The sequence below is a fragment of the Hylobates moloch genome, unplaced genomic scaffold, assembly GCF_009828535.3.
Source record: "Hylobates moloch isolate HMO894 unplaced genomic scaffold, HMol_V3 SCAFFOLD_3, whole genome shotgun sequence".
Taxonomy (NCBI): Eukaryota; Metazoa; Chordata; class Mammalia; order Primates; family Hylobatidae; genus Hylobates; species Hylobates moloch.
The window spans coordinates 156,318,881-156,341,662 of NW_026652278.1; positions in this window are offsets into that span (position 1 = coordinate 156,318,881).

The following is a 22,782-nucleotide window of genomic DNA, read 5'->3' on the forward strand; positions in this document are numbered from 1 at the left end:
GATTTGGCAGTGAAGCCAACCAAGTTAAAGAAAGGATTTTAAAGTGGAAGAATATTGTTGTTTCAATGGGTGACCTCAATATTTATCTCTTCTCCTTCCTCCTAATTTTCTTCAGGGAGGTATAGAGATAAAAGACAGTCCATACCGAAGGAGCATTGTGCTGCGCAAATTTGAGGATGCTGATTGTCTATGTTTACTAGGAGCGTCGCTTGCCAAAAAGTTTACATTACGTATGAGAATTCCCCTTTCTCTTCCATTTTCTTCTATACAAACTAGAAAAAGAGAAAGACAAGTATAGATCCCTTTCAATCTCATTGTCTCCTCTTGCTCTCAATTTTGTATTTTTTTTTTTATTTTTTTTATTTTTTTGAGACGGAGTCTCGCTGTCGCCCAGGCTGGAGTGCAGTGGCGCAATCTCGGCTCACTGCAAGCTCCGCCTCCCGGGTTCACGCCATTCTCCTGCCTCAGCCTCCAAGTAGCTGGGTCTACAGGCGCCCGCCACCACGCCCGGCTATTTTTTTTTTGTATTTTTAGTAGAGACGGGGTTTCACCGTGGTCTCGATCTCCTGACCTCGTGATCCGCCCGCCTCGGCCTCCCAAAGTGCTGGGATTACAAGCGTGAGCCACCGCGCCCGTATTTCTTTATTTCCCTCTAGTTTTTAATGTTATCCTCCCTTCCTCTACCACCCAGGAGGCATTCTCATCACTGAAAGACCTCTGTTAAAAGCTTTACATGAGTGAAGATAATGTAAAGTAATTGACTTTTGCGTGTGACTTTCAAAATCAGTATAATTTAAAACATTTAAGAGCTATCTAGTATACCTTACCACTTTAAATAGAAAATAGAAATGATTCAAATATAGATGATTACATCTATATCCAGAAAGTTTAGGTATCAAAAAAACATTAAAAGTAGTGTAACAAAATTTAACAGTAGTTTTGCTAGACAAAATAATAACAAATGAGCTTTTAAAAAAATAAGAGAAAGATAGGATCGTCCTCTGTCGCCCAGACTGAGGTGCAGTGGCTTTACCATAGCTCACTGCAGACTGTACTCCTGGGCTCATGTAATGCTCCTCCTTCAGCTTCTCAAGTAGCTAAGAATACAAGCACACATCACCACTTTCCGCTAATTTTTAATTTTTTTTATAGATAAGGTTTTGCTATGTTGCCCAGGAGGCTGATCTTAGACTTTTGACCTCAAGCAATTCTCCTGCATTGGCCTCCCAAAGTGCTGGGATTATAGGCACCCAGATATAAATGAAATTTTAAGACAGACAGTGCTTGTTTTACACAGTTCCAAATATGCATACATATCAATTACCAATGGTTTAATTAAATAAAACAAATCCCCCACAACATGGTTATAATTCCAATCAACTGTATCAGCCTTACATGTATAAAGCACAAACTTCACTGTTGTTCTTCAATGCACAGATTACTACCTAAATAACAGAGGCACATCCTGATCAATGACCAGTGGCAGCATTTATTTTTAAGTCTGCTGTTGATCGGTCACTGCATATGTGTTCACGCTCAGAAAGCAAAGCATACAGTTGTCTAGCTGCTTTGTCTCCCAGTCATCCATCCATGTGATAATTTTCAAAAATAGATAATTTGAATGAGTGAATTGGCCAACCAAGATGAAATTGCAGCAAAGAGACAAAAAATGATAATACTGAAAGTAAAATCCATGTTGAATATAAATGGATTTGTAGGAAAAAAAATAGCTGACTGTGGAAATAACACTCCTGCCATTTGAAAGACTCAAGATATGAGGAAATGATTGTGACAAAAAAGAGTGAACATATGCCAGAGGAAGTAACGTCCCAAACACATTAATCTTAAAGGAACTCTGAGAGAAATCTCACAATACTCAAAGTGCGGAGGATAAAATGTTGGAAGCTGGTCTGCATTTTAAAGATTGTAGCGATTCACCAAGGCATAGAGGAAGTGTCCACTCAGTTTCCTATGTAACACCAGAAGAATGGAACAAGGTTTAAACTACCCATGACACTTTTTATTTTAATAGAACACTTTCATTATAAATGTTTCTTCTGCTTTAAATTATGGTGTCTAAATATTAGACTTACTATTTTGTTTCCTTTCAACTTTTAGAACTGACAATAAGAGATATTTTAATATTAGGCCATGTGATAATCACCATTTTTCCTATATATTATTAAAATCACTTTTTAAAGACAATTTTAGGGCTACTTGCTATTCTCCAAAGTGGGAACTGTCTGTCCTTATTTTCCAAAATTTCTATAATATGTTAAATATATGTTATGACATATATTTAGCACAGTTTATTATATTATCATATTAATAATATATACATATAGCAACATAATACATACATATATCAACATATTATTAATAATATATACATATATCAACAATATATTGAATATATTATTTCACAATGAGATCATAATTTGAGGAAAAAATAAAAGAAAATGTCAAAATGTTTAAAACTAAATATCAAATTTGAGCATTCAAATACACATCATTTTGGTGGCAGTAGGGTGGATTGAGAGAAATATTCTACACAAAATCTTACCTTAAGCATGCTATGTCTTTCAAAAAGTTAATTGACTAAGTCTAGAGTTTAAAAAGTCCCTACATTTCTAGAAAATCAAATAGAATATTTAATGTGCTCTAAACATTACCAAATTATTTAATCATTCACAACAAATTTACTTTCCAAGTATTGCCCCTTCAGTACTACACTGCCAAGGAACATTAAGTTCAATTGAAACCCCAGAGACCCAATAACATGCAAAATGTTTAAGTGCCATTAATTTACTCAGTGACCCCAGCTCTTCACTCTGATGTCGAACAAAGGAGAACAGCAAACATTTTAAATTGTAGAAGAAATGGTTCTTTTGTCACCTCCTTGGATTTCTCTATCAACTGAACGCAAATATAATTTTATGATAAGGAAACTTTCTTTATCAGATCCTACTGAAAAGTCCTTTATGTCTTTCAGTTAAGGCTCTGAGAGGTGGGTGGAGATGGGTCCCAGATACTGATAAGATACAAGCTCTGTACTCAGAGCTCACCGTCTATGTTGGGCACTTTCTGTCCCTCTCATTCCTCTCAGAGCAGTTCTCCACATTTGCCTGCCCTGTTCCATGCTCAGGAAGCTTCCCCCAACAGACTTCACCAAGCTCTTCTTTGCAGTTAGTTTTGTCTTATTTGTTTGACGGGATGCAGACCTGAGAAGATACATGTGGATTTTTTTTTCTTTTGACCTCAGTCCCACAATTTAGCAGTGACTGCTTCCTCCTATGATTAAAGATGCTCTTAGATGGTCTCTAATCTGAGTTCCAGTTCTCACGATGTTCTGGTAATGCATTTTCCTCCTTGTTTACTCAGACCTAGAGGTAGTAAAGGCTTCCTACTATTGTTCCCTGCGTGCTTCAATATCCCTTTTTAGTTCCAGTAATCCTATTCATACCTCTGGAAATAGTCCCTTTAGTCAATTATGTTACAAATCTCTCCTGTTTCCTGCCAAACTGAGGAATAAAAGGCAGAATGAACACTATGAGAACATAAACAGAGAAGCTATTAATCTGTTTTGGATAGATTCATAAATACATGTAAACTGGCAGTTTACAAAGATAAATTCTGTCTGTGCACAACACCCATAGACATTTGCTTTTTGACTCCTCATCTCTTGCTGGAAGGCTGTAGGTCCATCTGACAAGAGTAGAGGGCTTTCTGAGATCAGGAAAACTCCTGGCTAAATTTTTTTCATATCAGTCCTTTGTAACAGTGTGCTTTTTCATTCTGTCTTTGTTCTTACGTTAGAATTCCCTGAGATTCCCAGAACACTCCCTAGGGAAATCTGGGCTGCCTCTACCCCAAACCAGCCAAGAGCAATGGTTTGTCAAGACAGAGCTGTGCAGAACCAAATCTCCATCTGTGCTAAAGCTTCCCTAAACAATTTACTGCCACCAGTGGAAACAATTCTTCATACCCACAGCAAAAGTTTGTCAAACATCCAAGAGGGAAATCAATTACCAAATACTTCTATGCCATGAACGAGACAAATGTGGTGTCTAAATGCAAGTGCCTTGTGAACAAGTCACATCTAAAAGGGACTAAGATAAACTCTCGGCTGGGAACGCAGACAAGAAAATGTTCTGCCTTCTGTGAAACCAACAGACACTTAAGATGACATGGAATTTCCCAAATGGTCACAGTCAATGAACTTTAGTTGACTTTGGGGATAATACTCTTTTACAAAGTTAATGGTGAAAGATTTAGTTACAGATATCCTAATGTGGCTTAACATTAATCAAATCCCTTTTCTCCATATTTAAGTATGAGTAGGATTTCTCATCAGAAAAAAAGGGTAATTAGATTCTGTGCCTATTTTATTTTCTAGGGGCAGAATCTTGCCATAGAATAGTCTGTTTTTTTAAAAAAGCAGTATTTTACCAATTTCTTTTTTAAAAAATCATATTTATGATTATTTTTTCCTAGGGATTTCATGATTTTCATCTGTCCAGTAAGTATCACAGAGACTTAGAATCCAAAGAAAACTTCTAAAATATTGTTCCAGGAACTTCTCTGGTCCTCCTTAATAATAAAATATACCATTGTTAAAGTCATTAAAAATGTTAAAAATTTTTTTTTTTTTAATTATACTTTAGGGTTTTAGGGTACATGTGCACAATGTGCAGGTTTGTTACATATGTATCCATGTGCCATGTTGATTTCCTGCACCCATTAACTCGTCATTTAGCATTAGGTGTATCTCCTAATGCTGTCCCTCCCCCCTCCCCCCACCCCACAACAGTCCCCGGAGTGTGATGTTCCCCTTCCTGTGTCCATGAGTTCTCATTGTTCAATTCCCACCTATGAGTGAGAACATGCGGTGTTTGGTTTTTTGTCCTTGCGATAGTTTACTGAGAATGATGTTTTCCAGTTTCATCCATGTCCCTACAAAGGACATGAACTCATCACTTTTTATGGCTGCATAGTATTCCATGGTGTATATGTGCCACATTTTCTTAATCCAGTCTATCGTTGTTGGACATTTGGGTTGGTTCCAACTCTTTGCTATTGTGAATAGTGCTGCAATAAACATACGTGTGCATGTGTCTTTATAGCAGCATGATTTATAGTCCTTTGGGTATATACCCAGTAATGGGATGGCTGGGTCAAATGGTATTTCTAGTTCGAGATCCCTGAGGAATCGCCACACTGACTTCCACAATGGTTGAACTAGTTTACAGTCCCACCAACAGTGTAAAAGTGTTCCTATTTCTCCACATCCTCTCCAGCACCTATTGTTTCCTGATTTTTTAATGATGGCCATTCTAACTGGTGTGAGATGGTATCTCACTGTGGTTTTGATTTGCATTTCTCTGATGGCCAGTGATGATGAGCATTTCTTCATGTGTTTTTTGGCTGCATAAATGTCTTCTTTTGAGAAGTGTCTGTTCATGTCCTCTGCCCACTTTTTGATGGGGTTGTTTGTTTTTTTCTTGTAAATTTGTTTGAGTTCATTGTAGATTCTGGATATTAGCCCTTTGTCAGATGAGTAGGTTGCAAAAATTTTCTCCCATTCTGTAGGTTGCCTGTTCACTCTGATGATAGTTTCTTTTGCTGTGCAGAAGCTCTTTAGTTTAATGAGATCCCATTTGTCGATTTTTGCTTTTGTTGCCATTGCAACAAAAGCATTCTTGTACACCAATAACAGACAAACAGAGAACCAAATCATGAGTGAACTCCCATTCACAATTGCTTCAAAGAGAATAAAATACCTAGGAATCCAACTTACAAGGGATGTGAAGGACCTCTTCAAGGAGAACTACAAACCACTGCTCAATGAAATAAAAGAGGATACAAACAAATGGAAGAACATTCCATGCTCATGGGTTGGAAGAATCAATATCGTGAAAATGGCCATACTGCCCAAGGTCATTTATAGATTCAATGCCATCCCCATCAAGCTACCAATGACTTTCTTCACAGAATTGGAAAAAACTACTTTAAAGTTCATATGGAACCAAAAAAGAGCCCGCATCGCCAAGTCAATCCTAAGCCAAAAGAACAAAGCTGGAGGCATCACGCTACCTGACTTTAAACTATACTACAAGGCTACAGTAACCAAAACAGCATGGTACTGGTACCACAACAGAGACATAGATCAATGGAACAGAACAGAGCCCTCAGAAATGACGCCGCATAGCTACAACTATCTGATCTTTGACAAACCTGACAAAAACAAGAAATGGGGAAAGGATTCCCTATTTAATAAATGGTGCTGGGAAAACTGGCTAGCCATATGTAGAAAGCTGCAACTGGATCCCTTCCTTACACCTTATACAAAAATTAATTCAAGATGGATTAAAGACTTATATGTTAGACCTAAAACCATTAAAATCCTACAAGAAAACTTAGGCAATACCATTCAGGACATAGGCGTGGGCAAGGACTTCATGTCTAAAAATGTTAAAATTTTTATTTACATATGTGTAATTATCATGTTGAATAACAACAGTACACATTAAAATAATTTTTAAAAATTATTTCCAAAGATATTTACCTTGAAAGAAGAAATGAGGTAAAAAAATTTAGTAAACTTTTTGGAGCAAATTTTAATTGTAATTATTATAAAGATAAATCTTGCAACATTTCTGCACTGGGGGATATAAACAATGAATTTATTAGGGTAGGGACAAAATGTCTTCTTAAACATGGATCAAGATACAGTTCTATTACCACAGGAATTAGAGACAAGAGAATTAAATTGAGCCACTATAAAATGTCTTCTGTCTTCACAAAGGCTAATGATTGGTGATAAATCCAAAATACACTGAAAAATCACTTGCCAATTTAATTTAATAAACATGCTGTTACCTTGAATTAATAATAATGGCAGCAGCCATATTTTATATAAACTTAGTATTGTATATAAAGCTTTTAACTGCACTACATGTTTAATTCCATACTACGAATATATATATATAATATTCTTTCTACTACGTCAAATATTTTCTACTACTACCCTGATGAGAAAGGCATCGTCTTCATTTTGTATAGTGGAATAAAGAGGATCAAAGGGGCTAAATAATGTGCTCCCATTCCTTCTTCTCTTAAAGCTATTCTGTCTCTGACCCTGTAGTCCTCATGCAGTCATGTTCACTGACCCAAACTAAAATGAGCAGCCCTCAGACAATTGGGTCAGGAAAAACTTTCTGTGGAGTCATTTCACTCTTAAAATAGTCTATATATGCTGAAATAGTTCGTTATTATATAAAGTAAAAAGTCTGAGTCATGGGGCAAGATTTTACAAAACCATTTGCTTCTTGTAAAAGAAACACATGCACATACACACACACACACGCACATTCTACTGCCTTTATAGTAGTACCACTACTCTACTGAAAAAAAACCAGAGAAATCAGACTTAAGAAAGTAGGAAGATCATTCTTCTCTGATTTTCAGTCTCTTTTCCAGCAGTATTTACCAAGAGGACTGTGACAAGTATGCCTCCTCTGAGCCCACAGGGATATAACAAGTAAGAAACCAGGTGAATATATAGCCAAGAAAGCAAGTGATTTAAAATAATATTCAACATCTAATGTCAAGTGAAGCCATTAGGGAGAACTTAAACATTTTTAACACTTTAGAATCTTTACCAAATCTCACCACTGAGTCCCAGTTTGCTCAGCTAATGAATGTTTTTTTGCCTCAGTGTGGAAAGTGTATAAAGCCCTCTGTTGTCCCTCATTAAAATATCTATAAAACGTACTGCAGATGCCCCTGAAATGAGGCTCATTTAACTGACCCTTTTATAAGATTTATGACATCAGAGTCACATATCCAATTCCAGCTGATTAAGGAAGTTTTATAGAAGCAGAACTAGAAGAAAATGGAACTGAGACGTGGCTATAAATACGGCGTGCAGCGACAAGTCTTTCAGAAGTGTTTATTAAATGAAAAATGGTTTTTTCGCCCTGACTGCTGTATTTCATCAGAGGCCCCCAAGCTCTCTGTCAATACCCTTTCACACATGTAATGAACACAGGGTAGGCACTCGAAGCAGCAAAGGCACCTTAGCCTCAATGATTCCTTCTCCTTAAAACTTGGTGGGAAACTATGAATCAATAGTATATTCGTAGTAGGAGAGAGGGTTTTACTAGTGATAATCACCTTGATCTTTAACTGCATAGAGGAGAAAAGAGAAAGAAAAGAAAGTTTATAAGATCCATGACCCATTCAACTCTGAGTCCAACCTGGTTGGATGATTTGTTATGACCCAATTTATTGTTTCTCTTCTAAAGCCAGTCACAATAAAGAGCACTTATTCTAAAGCTACTGTTTGTGTTGTTCTTTTAGCCTCCTTTTTGGAAGTTGCCTAACAGAAGTGCATTGTGTTTTATACTCTGAAAATTTTGTTTTAAGATTTTCACATAACAAAAGATTTGAGCATTATTCAAGCCCTTTAAAGATACAATACATTAAGTGTAGCTTGGACCACTAAAGTTTTTAACACTTTTTGCAATATTTATGATTCACCTTTTACATTGCAGGTTTTATGACCTCAATCTTTTCATTCTGTGTTTTAAATTTCCTGCAAATATTTGCAATTAGAAGCTAAATACCATTTAAAAGTCAGAATTAATATGATAAAGTATACGATTGATTTCTTATTCACATTTCCATGTCCAAATCAACATTGATATTTGGTGCTTGAATTTTTGTTCACCTGTCCTTTTTGAGTATCATGCAACTATCTATATGCATACTTTTCTCAGCATAGAGCAATGAGTTCCAACACTGTTCTTGCCATATATGTTAGTGTGTTGTAATGTAAATAATAACCGTTGTAACTTAATGAAGAAAATGGAGTGGACCTATGTTGCGCTTGTTTAGCTCTGAAACACATTCCTGAGCAATAATTAATCAGTAATAAACAAATTGGTTTTTTTGGGTTTTTTTTGTATTGAGACAGAGTCTCACTCTGTCACCTAGGCTGGAATGCAGTGGCACAATCTCGGCCCACTGCAACCTCCGCCTCCCAGGTTCAAGCGATTCTCCTGCCTCAGCCTCCCGAGTAGCTGGGACTATAGGCGTGTGCCACCATACCTGGCTAATTTTTTCTATTTTTAGTATAGACAGGTTTCACCGTGTTAGCCAGGATGGTCTCAATCTCCTGACCTCACGATCTGCCCACCTCAGCCTCCCTAAGTGCTGGGATTACAGGCATAAGCCACCGCGCCCAGCCTATAAACAAATCTTTTTAAGGAATCATAGAACATTTGAGCTGAATATCTTAGGAGTTGTATTTGTTTCCCAGTGCTGCTATAACAAAGTGCTGCAAATCAGGTAGCTTAAAAAGAGCAGAAGTGTATTGTCTCACAGTTGTGGAGGCTAGAAGTCCAAAATTGAGGTGTCTGCAGGTAATGTACCTTCTGAATTCTTTCAGGGAAAATTCTTCCATGCCTTTTCCTAGCTTCGGGTGGTTCACTGCAATCCCTGAGGTTCTTGGATTGCAGCTACTACACTTTAATCTCTGTCCCATCCTCACCTGTCGTTCGTGTGTACATGTCTCTGTGTCTTTTTTCCTCTACTTACAAGGACACCAGTCATATCAGATTAAGGGTCCACTCTCCTCTAGTATGACCCCATCATAAGTAATTACATCTGCAATCACCTTGCCTCCAAATAATAAAATTACATTTTGAGGTTTACATTAAATGTCCCTCTACATATCTTATGAAAGTTAAGACTTCCATATATCTTTTCCAGGAACACAATTTAACTCTTAACAAAAGTCACCTATCAAACCACTTCTTCAAGGATAAGAAACTAATTTATGTCAGAAAAAAGTTTTATAAATTAAGAATTTATGCATGTTATTTTATTTGTCCCTAGTAACGCAAAATGTGACCTAAAAGGAGATGAAGAACATATATATTCATTAATCTCTTGATATTTTTAGGGTTTTTTTGTTGTTGTTACTATGTCAGAATTATGAGACAAGCTTCTAGGAGCCCTTCTTTCTATTTCTAACAGATGGAACTGTACAGCAATTCTATCTCTTAGAGAAAATAAAATAAAATAAAAGCAGAGGTTCAATAGAAAAGCATGAAGACCAACGTTATTGGTTAAATGTAAAAGGCTTCAATGAATACAAAAGCAATGAGTCACTCATAGTCCATCATATATTTAGAGATGAACCATCAAAAAAATTTGTAGGTCACTTCATGCTGACTTTGAGCTGTTGTCCCTCTAGAAGCAGGCTGGATAATTTTAATGCCTCTGAGATCTGTGAAAACAATCTGATTTGGTTCATCACTGCTTGGATCTACAACTCAGGCAATAATTGTCACATTAACCTTTGTCTTCCTTTTCTTTAAGACTTTGTTCCCTCAGTAGTAAACTAGGCATTTGAGCAGTTCTATATTAACTATTTTAGACCACCAGAAAATCCTTTAATTACAAAGAACATTTTCATATACCTGTCTTCTTAGATGCTCAGAGTTTGTAGAAACAAATGTAATAATACACACCACAGAGGTAGCATGTAAAAACTAGCGTAAGCTTGCACAACAAATCAGAAAATAGCCTATTCCTGAGATGTATTACTGAGGAACTCATGTTGTCATTGTTTGTAGTCTAAGGCTTTCAGATAAAATCTTATGCCTGAAAGGAAAGCAAGCAAGCTGTGGCACTTTATTTTAATACCTTACTCCACATAATAGAAGATAAGGATGATAACAGGTAGAAGACTATTTTCTCCAAATAGGACTGTTAGCCAAAGCAGGCATTGACCTGCTAAAGTCACACCTGCTGACTGTCTTCAGTGAATGACGTTGGTGTCCTAAAATAAACAACTTAAAGTTCAATGTGATTTTGAAATAATTTAACTCCTAAAAATAATATTAACAATTTGGGGCATTATGGACCCTTGGAGGAATCTGATGAAAGCTGAACACTCTTCCCCAAAAATGGTGCATGTCACAGTCATATAAAAGCTTGCATAACATTTCAGGGTTTAAATGAGCTGCCTGTTTTATACCCCTTCTTTTAGGTGATGTTTCTATATTAGAAGACATACTGTGGAACAAAACATGATCATAAGAAGTAGTATCATTTTGAGGAATTTGACACAGCACATAACTATTTCCACTGGAAACCATGGTGAGGAATCTGGGCTCCTTTCAAAGTTAAATTTCTCTGTGATAACCTTGCTATGCTTTTGAAAATTACCCTAAGGACCAGGTATAACACTTAGTGACTTAGTATGCATGTCTTATTTATGTAAGCCTTTAAAAGTGAGTATTGAGTGGAATAACTTTTCTTTTTTTAACCAGCCTGAAATTGCCTTATCTATAAAAAAATAATTTCAGTTGATATAGTAAACAACCATCTTAGTGCAAATATTTGTCCCAGATTTCCTATTTTTCTTAGCTGCTTACTATATAGCATAAAAGCAGAGGTTCAAAAGAAAAGCATGAGGACCAAAGTTATTGGTTGAATGTATAAGGCTTCAATTAATACAATAGCACTGAGTCACTCATAGTCCATCACATATTTAAAGATGAACCATGAGAAAAATGTGTAGATCATTTCATGCTGACTTTGAGCTGTGGCCCCTCTAGAAGCAGGCAAGATAGTTTTAATACCTCTGAGATCTGTGAAAACACAATCTGATTTGTTTCCCACTGAACAAATCTGGTTTGGGTCATCACTGCTTGGATCTACAACTCAGGCAAAGATTGTCACATTAGCATTTTGTCTTACTACATTGAACACAATGTATGTCCATTTTGCCACACGTTTTAGAGATTAGACTATTTAGTAAATATATGACAAGATTCAAGATGAAATGCATATCTTTCCATTTAAGCTAAAAAATATGTATGCAATAAACTAGGTCACACAAACCATGTAGGATTCTGCTAAGCATTCATTGCTTGAGATGTATGAAAACTCAAGTACTGTTAAGAGAGGAAGGAAGTCAGGAAAGATGGTAGGAAGGAAGGAGGGAGGGAGGGAAGGAAGGAAGGAAGGGAGGGAGGGAGGGAGGGAGTGAGGGAGGGAGGGAGGGAGAGAGGAAAGAAGGAAGGAAGGGAGGAAGGGAGGAAGGAAGGAAGGAAGGAAAGAAGGAAGGAAGGGAGAGAAAACCTTACTAAATTATTAGAAATTAATTGACTATGCAGTTTGATATGAATTCTGAAAAATATTGTTTTTCCAGGTAGTATTTATAATCTATGCAAAGAGTGTGAAGCACTCTTAATTCTTTGAAAATGCATGCTATCTCTTGCCTCTAGATTGTTACCATATTTGTATCAGTTTTTCTTGTTCTCTTTGCCTTAGACACTTTCTCATAATCATCAAATTCAAGGTTTGATGCACCTTCGCTGGGTTTTCACTGCACCCATCCAACCCACAAGCCCTAAGACAGGCTCTGTCTCGCTTGTTCCCATTGTTCCCATGCATGACACATGTAACCAATGCTTGAAAAGAAGTATATTGAATAAATGAATACATAAATAAATGAAGGAAATGAATGTATTAATATACGGAGTAACCCATTTCTCTTCTCTGTACTCATGTGATATTATAGTGAATTTCTGGTTGTTTTCAGGTAGTTTCCATTTTTATTTCTATTTCCACTAAATTATCTTCCTCACTTCTGCGATTTTTCATCTTGATTTTCACTCTCAAATTTAGAAGGTTTTTAAATGTATGCATGAATCTATATTTCAAATATCATTTCAAAAGGCAAAACTAATCAAATTATTATCATACCTAAAACTTTATAGAGCCCACTTTAGTCATTTGCTTATAATTCTAAAGCATGACGATGTGTATCTCTACAGGTTTGAAAATCATTCTAGATCCAAGATATTCTTGTACTTATTCAATAGTCATGTATTAAGTGCCAAGTATGTGCCAATAACTATGCTTGATGCTGAAATAAAAGATAATTGTAACACAGTTCTCGTAAGGTAGTGGGAGAAAAAAGAATATAAATAAATACATTTAGCAATTTTTATGTATATGTACAGTTTTTCATTTTATAGTATTTTTATATGTGTTTTGTTTAAAAAAGGACCATAACAATAGCTATGAAAAAACAAAGTGATAAGTGTAATGTAAAAAATACTCAGAATACTATGGAAGCACAAACAGGATATAGATCACTTCATTAGCTTATCCGGAAGCTAAAATTCTCCCAAGCTCACAATTCAATATTTTCTTCATGTGAAAGTGCAAAGTAATACACCAAAATGTTGCATTCTTATCTGCCTCATCCATGATTACATCCTTGTATAATCAATATATATTAGGTATTTGGAGGGCAGTATTGATTTATTCAAGACAATAGGGTAGTAACTTTAGGGACCTGTTACAGTGGATCCTCTACTTAAATCTATGCTATAAAGGTAGCCAGTCCTAAGGTATCTAACACATCATGCCGTGAGTGTGCAAAAATGCACAGAAGGAACTGAAAAAGCCCAGAAACTATTTCTCCTCTAATCAAGAAAATTAACATTGTTGTTTGCACTCCTAAATCACTCTTTGGTTATTCTTCTACTTTTAAAAAATATAGCATCAACCTCAGCTTCCTATTATTTTATGTAAATCAACAATTTTACATTACTGTTGAATGGTGCATTTCGCTATCACTCCTTATTTTTGTTGTTCTGACTGCTGTATCCCTGTTCATCATTGCTCTCGAGATGATCTCTACGAGGAAATGGCATTCTGTTGGCCTATTAATATTGGGCTTTGTTCTTTCTCACATGGCTGATTTTTTCCTACCTCTATTTCTCTATGTTTTAATAGCATTTATAACCAACAGAATTAGGTTCCTAGCTTAAATTGGATATTATGAAGCACAAGGTATTACAGGAGTAATGAACATTTCTCCTACAGAAATTAGAGAGCATCCACAGACACCTTGTGGGCCATCATTAAATCAAAGGAAGGGACCCTTTGTGAAATGAGTACCAGCTGTGCATTGATAATCTATGATCCCCTTAACCTGTCAGCTTTCATTACTCTACAGAAGATGAAAAATTACTTTGAATGGCAAGATGAGTGTGGCGATATTGTGTTTGTGGATGCACACATTCCAGAAATTGAAACTGACATTTTCCTTTGCACAGTGCTGAACAGAGAGCATCATTGTTCACCTCCGGTCCATCCAAAGTTCAAACGAACCATGACTTACGAGATATTTTATTTCCAGGACACCACCACATAAATATATAAGGCATGCTGTATTGATAAAGCCAAGGTCTATCTTATGCAATGTCTACCTCATATTGTGGCACAAGGAGATCGTTATGGGATTAGGCTAGGTGAAATTCTCTTCCAAAAAAGTTAGAAATGTATCATTAAATAAATGTATCTTTATTTAACAATTTCTCAGAGTCTGAGGAAATAATGTTTAAAAATATTGAAACTACCTATTTGTTGGTGTATCCCTTATCTAAAGTTTTATTGGATCCATGAGTTTTTCTTGACTTAATTCATAAACCTTTTTCAATTTACATTAAAAACTACCTCTGTCAAGCTTTCAGGGATTCTCCAGTATCCCAGTTTTTTATTTTAAAAATGAAGGTACAATCTATTTCTTTGATAGTATTATACAGTTTAATCATATAGCTTCCCAGCTATTTAACTTTTCCAGTAATTTTAAATTTTAATGATAAGAATTCAGAGAATTTTTAAAATATTTTCATTTAGCTTAAGTGTTTAACTCTGGCTTACTGGAGCCTCCGTAAGCCTTGCTTGTGTTAAAGCAAAGAGGCCTCTAATGAACACTGTAGATGAGGCACCGTGGATTTGTTACACAAGAGCTTACTTTTGTCTTTAGGCCAAGCTTGTTCAACCCATGGCCCACGGTCTGCATGTGGCCCAGGACGGCTTTGAACATGGCCCAACACAAATTCATAAACTTTCTTAAAAGACTATGAGTTTTTTTTTTTGTTTGTTTGTTTTTTTTTTTTTTTTAGCTCAAGAGCTATTGATAGTGTTTGTGTATTTTATGTGTGGCCCCAGACAATTCTTCTTCTTCCCATGTGACCCAGAGAAGCCAAAAGATTGGATACCCATGCTTTAGGCTACAGCTGTTATTATCTTTTAGAAAACTAGTTATTTACACATCTCTTTCTCATATCATGTTATAACATTATAGTTTATTATCTTATAAGTTGGGTTAATAATATGAAATACATTTCTTTTTATTTAATATTTCTTTCTCAGAAGACCTTAGTAGTTCAACTTAAAACAGGCATTATAATAATTTTTTTTTGACATTCAGAGGATTGTTAACTTTTCAGATGATTTGCTTTCTGATATTTAAGTAATTTACTGACCAATGACTTCTGGAAGTATGGATACTTTCTATTCATATCTTCATGTAGCAAGATCTCAATAGCAGGTGCCATGGGCAAAGATAAAACTCACCATAGTGTTCCCCTTGAAAGTTTACAGAGGCCAAGTGCAGTGACTCACACCTGTAATCCCAGCACTTTGGGAGGCTGAAGTAGGCAGATCACAAGGTCATGAGATCGAGACCATCCTGGCCAACATGGTGAAACCCCATCTCTACTAAAAATACACAAATTAGCTGGGTGTGGTAGGGTGCGCCTGTAGTCCCAGCTACTCGGGAGACTGAGGCAGGAGAATCGCTTGAAACTAGAGGGTGGAGCTTGCAGTGAGCCGAGATCCCGCCACTGCACTCTAGGCTGGCCGACAGAGCGAGACTCCGTCTCAATACAAAATAAATAAATAAATAGCTACTGTTTTGCTAAGGAGTGTTTGGTAAAGTTTTCATAGGAAAGAGGCCACCAAACTAAGGCATTTTCTTAAAACACAAACACAATGACGCAGCGATAAAATGTAATAATTTTCAGGACTGTGTTATACTTACATATAAAAATGCATCACTGATGCTTTATGTGTATCTAACTATAATAGACCAACTATTAGAGCATCCACATTAACAGACAATTACTGGTAGTAATGGATAAGATATCAAAAGGAACACTGATCAGTCTAAGATTCATTAGTCTATGAAAGCTTGTAAATTTGCCAGAGGTATTCAATATCTGCTAAAGGTCTTCTCTGCTGATGATGTTGAGTTTTATTGTGAAGTCAATGAGAAGACTCTAGAACCCTCCACATAATTTCCGTCATATAAAGTTTTAATCCAGAAGACACAATATAATTTTAGAAGTTTATGTAAACGGGTTTGCATGTTAAGTCTTCCTATGGAGAGAAAGTAAGCTCCCCCCAAATTTTTCACTACTTTCTTTTTGATATTAGTATATTAGTCAAACCACATAACTTTGGAAATGTCTTTTTTTGTTGTTGGTTTGTTTGTTTTTTGAGACGGAGTCTCTGTCTCCCTGGCTGGAGTGCAGTGGCGCTATCTTGGCTCACTGCAAGCTCTGCCTCCCGAGTTCACGCCATTCTCCTGCCTCAGCCTCCCAAGTAGCTTGGGACTACAGACGACCACCACCACACCTGGCTAATTTTTTTTGTATTTTTAGTAGAGACAGGGTTTCACCGTTGTTAGCCAGGATGGTCTTGATCTCCTGACCTCATGATCCGCCCGCCTCAGCCTACCAAAATGCTGGGGTTACAAGAGTGAGCCACTGTGCCCAGCCAAAATGTCTTTTGTATTTTAATGACTACAATGAAGATTGAAAAATACAATAAATATTATAAAATATTCCTCTTCTACACTTTCTATTATAAATGGTAAATTTCAGATCTTATTAACTAGGGATATTCTGAATGATACAATAGCTGACTGAGAGGGTAGAAAGAATACATTGCTACAAAGGAAAACCACAGACAAAATTTCTTGTGTCTGGTTGATATAGTTTGGGTGTTTGTCCCCTCCAAATCTCATGTTGAAGTTTGATTCCCAATGTGGGAGGTGGGGCCTGTGGGAGGTGTTTGGATCATGAAGGCAGATCCCTCGTGAATGTCTTAGTGCCATCCCCTTAGTGATGAATGAGTTCACTTGAGATCTTGTTTAAAAGTGAGTGGCACCGCCCTGCTGGCTCCCTTCCTTTGGCTCTCACCCTGTGATGTGCCTGCTCCCACTTCACCTTCCACCATGACTGTGAGCTTCCTGAGGCCTCCCCAGAAGCTGAGCAAATGCAAGCACCATGCTTCCTGTGCAGCCTGCAGGAACATGAGCTAATTAAACCTCTCTTCTTTATAAATTGCCCACCCTCATGTATTTATTTATAGCAAAACAAAAACAGCCTAACAAACTGGTTGAACAAAACTTGAGTGCTTTGTGAAACTTCACCTTTAATTTATTACTGTTCTTTTGAAATTTGATGAAAATATTTTAACAAAAATATAATTATTAGAAAATACTGTATCTTAAATATCAAGTGGTCTCAAGAGGACTCACTAAGCATGAATCGGGTACTTGTTAGTCTGAACCTAAAAAAACAGTAAGGCTATTTCTTAAATATTTTGCCATGCTTTCGGCCTTCTGAATTTTTGCTTAGAGTCTAAGCCTTAGACTCTTATGTTCTAACTCACCTCTGTGTATTCATACTTGCCTCATCCCCAGTGCAACTTCTGCCCTTGTGCTTCAAGTAATGTTCATGTCCTTACCATTTTAGAAATCCTTCAGTGGCTCACAACCGGGAGCTTAATGACCTTCCTAAGCTCCTTAGCATGATAGGTCAGTGTCCTGGATTTCTTTTCAATTCTCCCACCTAGACCTCTTACTTAGGCAATCTGAACCATAATGACAGCATTTTCTCAATACTACACATTCTTTCATACTTTCAAAATTTTGAACATTGCTTTCTCTCTGCCTAGCGTGCCCTTCATCTACATTGTAATTCTGGTAATTTATTCTTCAATATTAAAATTGAGCTCCAGTTCCTTTCCTCTAGGAAGTCTTTTCTGTCTTGTCTCAGCAAGGGCAAACGTCTTCTCCTCTGTTCTCTTTAAGTAAATCATTTAATCTTTATTTTGGTATTTACAGGAGAGCTGTGGTTCTTCAGTTTATATGCTCTTTTTCATGCAGGACTGTGGGCCCTGTGGGCCCCTCTGTTGTAAGGCTGTGAACTATTCATATTCTCATTTCTAATGAGTCGTATAATGTCTGGTACCCAGAAGATATTTGAATTTATATTCCAGGAATGAATAAGTCATTAGTAAGTGTTTGATACTGGACTGTGGCGTTGTCATTTCTTTTTATTCTGACACTCCCGTTTTCCTCTTCATTGATGGTTCCTGTGTGAGTGTGTGGCCCTCCCCCACTGCCCTGCCCTCAGTTACCTTAGTGGTCATTGTTCAGGAGGAAGGCGCAAATTCTTCCACTGAATTTTAGAATGCAATCACGTAAAAGGGTAAGAAATTCAATCAAACTGCTACACAGTTTGTCAGGAAAAGAAATTAACCACCATGGCACATTTTCCTGAGTTTTATTTATGTTCTGGAAAATGGTTTCCTCCTGACCTAACCATGACTGAAAAGAAATGTTGTTTCTTAAAATGTCACCAATAAATTTAACAGAGTGATATTAAGTATTTTATAGAGAAGCCCTAGCCAATACAAGCAACAGTTCATATGGTGTGAGTTACATATTTTTTCTGAACTTAATTCTTTCTAAAAATATAAAAACTAATTATTTGGGAACAGCCAATATGTTTGCTATATAAAGAATCTTAAGTCCAAGCTGTGTCACTTCCATTAAGGATTGAAGAACAGGAAAGAAGACAGTTTCGATCTCCCAACCCCTTTCACTAAGATCATTTCTACAGAGTTGAATTGAAAGTACTTTCTACTGAGATCCAAGATGGATCTATTATTGGAATATTAATGCCATATGGATTGTCTCAGTTTTGGCATCATGATAAGCTTTCTTGATATCACCATTCAGTTGATATATGTCCTAATCACCCTGTGGCAGGGCCATTATTAAGTGGATGCAGGGATGTGATACAGTTCAGTTCAAGTTAACCTTGCTTCACAATAGTGACATGAGTTAATTTAATTCCTGTCACCAGACTCCGCAAGGGGTATATTGCACATTGCCTCTCGTTATTGCAGCTGCAAGTCATTATCTCCAAATCGCCCTTCGTAAAACCTATATGTGACCCTTCTTACATGTGTCCCATACAGAGAGAGAGAGAGAAGCTGCATAATCAAATATCCATGAAGAAATATACCATAACAATCAACCTCATAGGAAGTTCATGACAAATATATAAAATGTTTAGATGTTTAGTTCCAGTAAAATGATGCCAGGTCCATAAACTGTCCCAAGCTATCTGAAATACCTGAGCAAAAACCTATGGAAACATTAACAGTAATCTCAATTGCAAAAAGGACAAAAGAGGACAGTGAAACTGTTGCAAGAATAGGCAAAATTCCTGTAAGCATGATTCCTATCATATATCTGAATAATGAGACTAGATTGCCATTCATAGTACAGATATAATTTTAGTTTCCCAGAAATAAAAAGGAAGGCTACTTTTATCATTCATACTCTGCTTTATGTTGAAGAGATGCCAAATCTCCACCAAAAAGAAAATGAAGCAGTCTTCCTTCTACTATGTTGATGTTTCTATTTTTTAGGAATATATATATGTGTTGTGTGTGTGTGTGTGTGTGTGTGTGTGTGTAGACAGAGAGAGAGAGAGATATTTCCTAATATAAAGCAATAAAATTTCCCATGGACCATGTTAAGACATAAACAAATACAGACATGTACTTGGGCAAGGGGGTAGTGCTTAAGATCAATTTTCTTTTTTCCCCCATTCTTCTTGGATCTGCACATCACATCCTGGAGGTTATTTATACAAAAATTATCACTATTCATCCTCAGCCTAAACCATTTATTTAGTATGTGGTATGCATTTTACCTTACTGTCCACTGTTTTTCTTCTAGACCAGTTTTCAGAGTGCTAAGGTATCTAATTATTTTCTCCTTTGACACAATTTTTACTGAGTAGGAAATCTCATGTTTTAATCATTTTAAAATATTGAAATGAATATGTGAGTAAATCAAGTGATCAGCGTCTACTCAGTCCAAAACTCCTTGTTATTCCAACTGGCTTTATCTTCCCATTTTTCCCAGCACTAGGGTCTAGTTCTACCTTGGTCCTGCTCATCTCTCTCTCTCTCTCTCTTTGGGCAGGACTCTTTCTTTCTGAAAATAAATTTTGGTTGGAGGCTTATGAGATCTGCTCCTGAAAGATTTTCTTGACTCTGCTGATATTTTCCTATAGCGTTATCCAATTTTTATATTTAATCTTTCTTCCTGGATCTGGCTTTGTAAGCACTTACACATAATTTGAACTTTCTGAGTTTTCTCCATGTCTGAGTTTCCTTAAAACCAACTTGTAGAGTTTTTAATGTCTTCTTGTTATTAGTATTAGTCTTCTTGCTATTTCTAGTAAAAGAAATAATTCAGAAATACATTGTTTCTATATCTCTAAAGGAACTAGAAATTCCTGATTTTTTTTTTTTAAGAACACAGAACAGCACCACCTTAGACCTGGGCAAGCTAGACCTTTGTTCTGAATCCTGTGGCTCAGGGTCTGCCATCTTTCCACTTTAGAGTGCTTTCCTGCAGGCAAGTCCTGCTCCAGTGCTAGGAACATATTGAGACCTGCCTAGGTCTGTGTTCCTCTTTCTCCTATTTCGTGTGTGCCTTGGCCCTCTATCCTATATGTGAGATTGACCAGATGCCCCCAAAGAGCTGTAGAACTTGCACCTGAATTATCCTAGTGAGGTAATGCTTTTGCAAGATTGCTGAGGTTGGATCTTCAGATAAATGTTGACATGCTCCTTCAAGTGAGTGTGGGCTGAGTTCAGGATCCTAGACAACAGAAGCTACACCACTGGTGGTTGGACATGAGCTACATATGTGTTCTAACCATGATATCACCTATGGTCTTTATCATCCAAAGGTGGTAGAGGTGGCGGCAGTGTAACCAGCAAAAGGGTCTGCATGCTCGCCACTTATAAAAAGAAACTGAGATGACAAGAGTGAGATGTGATTAAAAAGAGAGTGAAATTTTATCATCCATGCCAGCAGAGGGAGGAGTGGGTGCAGTTCTTATCAAAAATTTCCACTCTTCAATTTGTGGAGGAAACACAGGAGTTTTAAAAGAGAGGGTTTGAAATTCAGACGAGGCAAGGGGGCTAGGATGTGTCAGGTGATGTGACCCACTCCTATGGCTTGTCTTGAATTATTGTTTCATTTGGTGATGGGACTGGCACCACTGCAGCTGGAGGTGCCTGGTCCATACAAGGAGCCAGCCCCAGAAGCTTCTAAGAAAATATATGATCAGATAAGTGAGCATGGTGTGTGCTTAACAAGCATGTAGGCAAACAGGTGTGCATATGCATAGAATGGGAAAAGAAAGGGAGTGGAAGCTCACAGTACATTTCCAGGCTGTGTTTCAAGATGAAAGGAAACACATATGGAGTTTGTCTCAAAGTTATGTCTTGAGATTGGGGAGAAAGAAGGAAAGAAAACAAAGTGTCAAAATGCAGTTTGAAGCCAAGCTGCTTCATTACAGCAGTTGTTCTCTATCTGCCCCCACTTTTGGCACTCAGGCTTACTCAGTCCCCCAATGATGGGCTCCCTGCCACATGTCAAGTAGTCCTCAGGGATGGCCACATCTATCTTTTTCAAGAGTCTGGAGACCATTGTTTCATAATGCCAATAGGCCCTGCCTATCAGTATTGTCTTTCGCATTCAATCAATATGGTGAGGTCAAGCTTTCCCAGTTCAGTCTAAATTTGTAACAAACCGCAGAGTGACCTCTTATACACTTATGGGAATGTTGCCCGCTGCACCAGCACAGCCTTTGCCATTCCTTCCCTACTGATGGGGCATAGAAGTCAGGTGTGCAGGCAACATCAAAGGAAATCATATTCTACCATGCATTCATTCTGGCTTACAGACATCACAAGATAACTTAGTTGGAAAATGTGTTATTCTACATTTATACTATACAATTCTGACTGGTAAATTTAACAAGAAAATGAAAAGTTGTTCAAAGTTTTCTCCAAACAGTGAATAACACTTGGGTTGGTGATCATCATCAATGAAGCAAATAACAACCTTTGAGAAAGTCATTCAAAGCCAGTATTCACTTTTGGCATGATTAATGATGCAGTGTTGCAATTAACTGCAGAACCAGAATTAAATATATGATATCAAGAAACTGAAGAGAACAAGATCTATTTTGCTTTAATACATTATGGAGCCATGGCATTATGAGTAATAACAGCATTGCTATCTTTTTCTCATAGTGGAACATATTAAATTAGCTGGGAATGGCACATTTTAAATAAAGAATATGAAGAGGTGGTTTCTGAACCTGAAAAGGAAGAGTTGACTTTTGGGTTTACAAATACACATCACATGCACTGATTGGAAAACGAACAAATTTTTAAGTTCCTCTTCAGTATACATTACTCTAAATATTCATCATTAAGTCAGTACTTAAATTCATGAAAAATAGATGGGCAACAATTGATGTCTGTGTATAAAGATGTGATTGGAGAGTGAGGTGCTTGGTATGGGAAGTGTCGCCTGCATCTGATCTTGTTGGGTCTGGAACTATTATATATCATTTAGAAAATTGATTAAAGTACTTTAGGAAGTTAATACAGGGGGTTAATTAGGAAGTTAATGTAGGGGGTTAAAAGGTTAGCTTTAGGGAATGATGTGTGCCCTTTTGAAGAGGTGAAAAAGGTTCTGAAGATAGAATCCAATATAAGGGCAGACCTCAC